The 6,600-nt window shown below is 48.0% G+C and overlaps 1 protein-coding gene and 1 non-coding gene across 3 annotated transcripts in view; one reads left to right on the forward strand and one right to left on the reverse strand.

Moving 5' to 3' along the window:
• Positions 1 to 6,600, forward strand: part of Dlgap2 (DLG associated protein 2) — a 720,970-nt gene that overhangs the window by 170,661 nt on the left and 543,709 nt on the right. The window lies entirely within an intron of this gene.
• Positions 658 to 788, reverse strand: LOC114620319. The gene has a single exon (XR_003711304.1). It is a non-coding gene; the product is annotated as a small nucleolar RNA SNORA17 (small nucleolar RNA).

Raw genomic sequence — 6,600 nt, forward strand, 5'->3', positions numbered from 1 at the left:
CTAAATCATGCAGTACCAGCAGGAAGTTCTGTGCAAGGTCATTCTCCAAATAAGGTTGGGATGTGCTCAGAGACACTCTCCAAACATGGTCAGAGGGAGAAAAGGGGAAAGGGACACCTCCATTTTGCACTGAGCTCAGAGAGCTATCCAGACATGGTAGACTTTGACATTAGTATCAGAGTCTGTGACCTTAGCATCAGGTTCTCCAACAGGACTCTCTTGGATATCCTGTTGTTACTCTGTGTTATGGAGATCCTGGAGTTTGGATCTGTAGGGCCGGCCCTTTTATATGCTCCAGCAGTTCATCAGTGGGGTAGATGTTAGAGTGAGCCAATTCAAAGCCCTGGATCTGGGCCTGAGAGGTATCTGAGCTGGTCAGCCTGCAGGTCAACCTCTCCCTCTCTCACGCTCTCAGGGCCTGCTCACCAAAAACTCCCACATTCAGGGTCACCTCTACTGTGCCACCCAGGTGAGGTGCAGGACCTGCTCTACTGTGCTGCAGCAGGTGAGGGACATGGCCTCCCACTCTCATCACCCAGGGCCAGCTCTCCTGCTTGCCATAGATGACAAGGGATAAGGGATAAGAGGAGGAGGCTCTCTCTCCCTCATCTGTACCACTGCCTAGCAGATAAGAGGCAGGGCCTGCTCTCTCACACTCGGGGCTGGCTCACCTACAACCTCTACATCCAGGTCAGAACACTGAGCATAGGCATAACCTCCCTCCTCTCTGCCACCTACCGGCACACATGTGACATAGCAGCCATACCTACAATGCTTCTAGGGCCATGGTGGCTTTGCTTTTTAATATTCACATGTCAGTCAGTGGACATGGATCGATCGGGACTGAGATGCATTGCTGAGGTAAGAAGCTGTCATATGGGATGTTAAAAGAGATGGCGTTGTGGAGATGAAGGAATCTGGGCAGCCCTGGGTGTGGTAGAGAGCTCTATGAGGAGCCCAGGGCGTCCACATGGGAGGTAAGATTATACTGTGACCTTTCTTTGAAAATTTATTCATCAGAATTCTTGAGAGAAGTGGAATAGCCAGGGTGTGTGTGTGTGTGTGTGTGTGTATCCATCCTGGGGGGATCCAGGGGTTAGCTTCTGACATCTGGCTGCCTCAGTCCAGTCCTGGCTCAGCAGGGGGAGTCCCTGGGCCCCGTAGGAAGACTTGAGTTTTTCCCCCAGTGGTTGAGCCCCAGTGCCTGGATCTTGAGATGCTAGGCAGTGAAGAACAGCTTATACCATGCCTTTAATCTTGTTTTTCTGACCTGTTTCGGTTCAGAGCCTTGCTGCTGATTCTGAGGCTGGCTCATTTAGCATCCGCTAGTTCACAGTGGTCTGGGATTGTCTACAGTATTGTCTTTTGCAGCACCTTCTCTAGCCAGGACACTGACCTCTCCCCCGTGGGAGCACACTGCGGTCCACTGTTGATTTGTCCCATGGTGCTTGCCCTACCCTCCCCCTCAGGCCTGTACCACTCTATTTCCCAGACTCCCTCATATCCCTCTGAGACTCTGCGGCTAGCCAGTCTCACCTGCCTGCTAGCCTTGCTCTACCTACCCCTTCCTGGGAAGCCATGGTAAAGGTTGCCGCATTTTCCCTCCCACTGAATCCTGCTTCTTCACATGGACTAAAAGGCTTCCCAGTCAAGGAAACCTCTCCTCAAGGAGAGGTCTTAATGTGGACAAACAGGACTTCACAGTAGGTATGTGGCTTTAGATTGGGTGGGCAGAAGGAGGCAGACTAGTCGGCTGTGCCATGTGCCATTGGAGTCAGACTGTCAGGAAGACCGTGGCTGTTGACACGTGGGGCAAAGCTGGTAACTAGAGTGAGCACCGAAGAAAAGAAGATGCCGCCTCCTCAGCCAGGCTGGCTACAGGCTGCATAAAAACTCTTGGAAGCTCCATATATATGATGTGTAAGCTGCATGGTTTTGGAGGCCCAGCACTATCCCTAGCAGGACTGAGCTAGGAACTGGGAGTGGGGGTTACTTGAGCAAAAGCTGTTCTGTTTAAGCTGAGTAAAGAACCCAGTGCCAAGGGGGGTTGTATACTGTGAAGGAAAACAGCCCGGGGATTAAAAAGAGGTGGGTGATGGAAGTCCCTTGGGGCCGGATGGCAAGGTTGAGGAAGGTGGACACTCTACGGGAACATCCTTTTGGAGGTGAGCGCCTTGCTTTCAGGAGGAATCTACTGTAAAGAGTTCTTAGTGACCGAAAATAACAGTGAAAGGCAATGTTATTCAACTGTGTAGGTTCTGCTGCCGAAGCAAACCTTTTGTTTCCTAACTGTTAATTGAGTGGTTGACTGCCACTGAAGGTATTAAAGATCAGGACTTCAGGCTCTCGAGTCTACCTGCATGTGTAAAGTTAACACTCAGGAGAAGTTCATGCAGGATGACACCAGGTAGCTGGTTCAGACTCCAAGCAGTGGAGGGCTGACTCCAACCTTCCCCAACCCAGGCAGATCCCTGGGTGAAGTTCTGACTGCTGCAGCTGAGGGTTCCTGCTGCGTGGAACATGATAGCATGGTGTCTCTTCTTGACAGAGAGCTGGGGCATGAGAGGAAGGTGTGGGGTATTATCACTCAGAGAAGTGGGCTGAGACTGTGTGCTGCCCTGTGTTCTCACCACACACGCAGATGGAGAGGAATGGAGACTTGGAGTCAGAGTTGGCAACTTCCTGCTCTCGGCAGCTGAGAGGTCGCAGCCACATAGCCGCAAGAACTGTACCAGGAGTATGAGGGTCAGTGTGGCAAGTGTCAGAAGTACAAAGGACCAGAAAAAAACATGTGGAGCCACCCAGGTGACAGTCACAGCCAGGTGTGCCAGACTATCACACAGCACTTGATCATACCAGCATCACTAGAGAGCACACACGTGGTAGAAAGGATGTCAGCAGACAGAGGAATCTACCAAGTGCCTGGCCAGCCCTGATGGAATGAGACAGTGTGATGTCCTGGAGTATGGATAGCACTCTGGTGCCTGGTACAGTCAAGGGAACAGACTTTCTAAGCAATCAGGGGAGAGAGGAGAAGGCAAGGAGAGGCCATGAGGAGACTTGAGTTGTGGAGATTCCTGACATCACTAGGAACCCCAGAGATTTCTGCTGCTGATTTTAGACTCACCATTTCTGACAAGGTCCTTTCTAAGTGGGCTTTGGCGTTTTCCCCTCTGGTGAGCCAGCTATGACTGGTCTTCTCTCTCTTCTGGTTTCACAAGTTCTCTGGGACTTTCCTGACCCTTCATAGACTTCGTCATGAGATACCTTCTCTTATTTTCATTTCCTGTTGCTATGAGAAAAATACTCCAACAGAAGTAACTTAAGACCAAGGGCTTACGTGGCTCACATTCCAGGTCCATCACTGTGAGGGAGTTGAGGCAGGAGGAACTCGAAGTCAAGGGTGGAAAGCAATGAGCTAATGAATGCCTGCTTGGGTTCCTCTAGTTGTCTCGTTAAAAAAATAGATGTTTGTACTTGTTTACAATGTTTCTTGATAATATTTACCATCTTTATCCTTGTAACTCCTTTTAGACTCAGACATGTCTTCCTCCCAATTTCATCATTAGCTCCTCCTCCTCTTCTCCTCCCTCCCTCCTCCCTCCCCTCCGCTCCTCCCCTTCCTTTCCTTCCTCCTCCTCCTTCTCAGATAACAGTGCTGCCCACAATGGTAGGAGACTTCCCACGTCAATTGACATAGTTAAGATAAAGCTTCCTAGAGGGACTTCCTAGAAGTCCTTCTCCACAGTGATTCTGAATTGTGTTAGGTTGAAAATTAAAACTAACCATCCTAGCCTGCTGCCCCAGATCTCTCCTGCCTCCTTTGCTGGAAGCTGGCACTCCACTGTGTGTAGGCACATAAGAAATAGCCACGGGGTTCCGTTTTTAATGTCTTTATAACCTCACTACACTCTTGATCTCTGTGCTTTAGGGTGTTCAATCAATTGAACCGGCAGATATAAACACTTCTCTGCTCCAGTGCCCATAGCGCTCAGCCACCCACTCTTTGCCTTGAGTTCTGGAGCCTTGAGGAGCCTTTGTCCCTGGGGTAGAAGGCAGAAGAGTGTAAGCCTCCCATGTGCTTCACACTGTATTGTTCTGTATCCGAGGTGCGTCAGGACTGCCTGCTGGAAGTCGTGGTTACCAGGTGGGAAGTTCATGTGTCATTTCTGTGTGTCACCTGGGAGGGGTTTCCTGTTGACCTTTGTCAGCACCCCTTCTTGCTCTTAGCTTCTAGCTAATTTCATGACAAAAGAACCTGCACATAGCCTTCTGGATCTGGAGCAGTTACCCAGAACCCCCACGGGGCAAATGCCATGTCTTAAAGCACTTTGATATAGTCTCAGTGCAACTCCCAAACTCAAGGCCTTCGCCACGATCTGCCAAGTCAGTTTCTTAGCATGGAGGAAGGAAACCAGGGAAATGGCTCCAGGTTTAAGGAACCTAGAGAGAAATACATATGACCGTGTTCTAGGTATTACATTTTTGTTTTCTTTTCTATAAACCTCAGGAGTAGAATGATTGATCAGTTTGAATGAGGCTAGGTCCTCCTCAGCCCTGAGCGGTCACAGAGAAGGATTGATGTTTGAATCAGCCTGTTTGCTGCTTCATCCAATGCCTGTTACAAGACTCCTGCTTGATGCTTGCACAAGCCCTGTAGGTGGTCATGTTGTCCCTGTGGGTCCCAGAGCATGATTGGCACAACTTGGTAAGACGGCAAGTGACTGGGCCATTAGCTGAGTGCAGGTCTCTGTGATATCTGTCTTATTACTGGTCCTTGTTGCTTCTGACTATACCTCCGTGTATCCCAGGGGCCATGAACTCTGGTCAGTAGATCTGGTCTGAGTTCTCCTGAGTGGGTTCTGCTTCAATCCAGCTTCTTCTCTGTTTCTATTCATTCTCTGTCTGATGCTTGTGGTACTCTGACTCTAACTCTACATTCTGGGAGGCAGGGTGGGGTTGGGTTGGGCTTGCAGTGGACAAGGCATCACAGCTATGTAAGAGTCAGCAAGCAGAGGATAGGCACAAGGAATCTGAGGAGCCAGTGCTCCCTTGTTTTTCTTAGCAGGAGACTGTTTATGCACAAAGGAGAATAGTCCAGACATGCAGGTTGCCACCCCCCGCCCCTTATGTGTAGAAAGCAGAACTTGAGGGTGGCTTTCTAGTATTTTCTCCAGCCCCACACCAACCCCTGAATGGTTTCTTACATTTCCACCAGCACCCTTTCTCTTTCCTGTTTAACCTCTCCAAATAACATTGATGCATTTTCCAAGTATATGTATCTGTTGGCCTTCTACTATGAGGAAAAGTTCAGTTCAGGGGACAGAACCTCCGGCTAGACAGAGCTGTGTGTTGTGTGATATACCCATTAGCAGTGACTTCTGCTGTGTCTCTTTGGATTATATCAGTGTCCTAGGTCACCCTACTCTAAGGTCACCCCCTCCTCGGATCAGGTCTGAGCTCTTCCTTTCCCACTGTGTCTTGTAGCCAGAAAGACATGCAGTGACTTCATTGTAGTGGCTCCCAGCATCCCGCGGTTATGGAGGCCTGACATGTGGCCCACAGATTGAGAAGTACTCCTAGAACAAAATATACACAGTCTCTGAAGACAACATAAAACCATAAAAGGAGTCAACAATATTTCATGGAGGCTGCATGTGGAAATGGTGATATTTTCGGCCTGGAGAGATGGCTCAGTGGTTAAAAGCACTTGCTGTTCTTGCAGAACTTGGGCTCTGTTCCCGGCTTGCTGAGCTATCTGTAAGATAGTTTCCTGGGAACTATACACCCTCTTCTGACCTCTGCAGGCACTGGCATGCATGGGATACATATACATACATGCAGACGAAGCACTCATACAAACAAACAATGATATAGTCAGTGCATTATATTAAATTGAAATCTATTAGAATTAATCCTGTATCCTTTTACTTTTTGATGTGGTTAGTGGATCATGTAAAAGTCACGCGTGGCTCTGATCATCTTCTGGCTGTGTAGCTCCATGCTGGTTATGGATGCCCCCACCAGGGCACAGATCATACTGCGTGGCAGTGTACTGTTGTGGCGTTCTGCGTGTTCCCATGAGCCCAAATTTCCTGTTCACTCCTATTTTATGACTCCCCTCCATAAAAAGTATGTGTTTGCCTGTTGAACATTGGATGGCATTGGATATGTGTACCTGGGTTAAGTCTTTTTCTTTTTGAGGAGGATGGGATTTCTGTGGTTTTCTGTGCTTATAAACGTATTTGGTACTCTTGGCCTATAATCTCAGCTACTCACGAGGCAGAAGCCTCAATCATAAGTTATGGTCAAGGGAATCATAAATCGAAGTCCCACCTGGACTATAGGACAAATTCTAAGGCAACTTGTAAGTATAAATAGATGTCTCACAATAAAAGAATGAAAATAAAACAATTTAAATCATGTGGATGTAGTTCAGTATTAAACAGTATTAGACATATATTAGACAGTATTAGACATGTATTAGACAGTATTAGACATGTATTAGACAGTATTAGACATGTATTAGATAGTATTAGACATGTATTAGACAGTATTAGACATGTATTAGACAGTGTTAGACATGTGTTAGACATGTAT

This window comes from Grammomys surdaster, unplaced genomic scaffold (genome assembly GCF_004785775.1).
Source record: "Grammomys surdaster isolate TR1022 unplaced genomic scaffold, NIH_TR_1.0 167, whole genome shotgun sequence".
NCBI lineage: Eukaryota > Metazoa > Chordata > Mammalia > Rodentia > Muridae > Grammomys > Grammomys surdaster.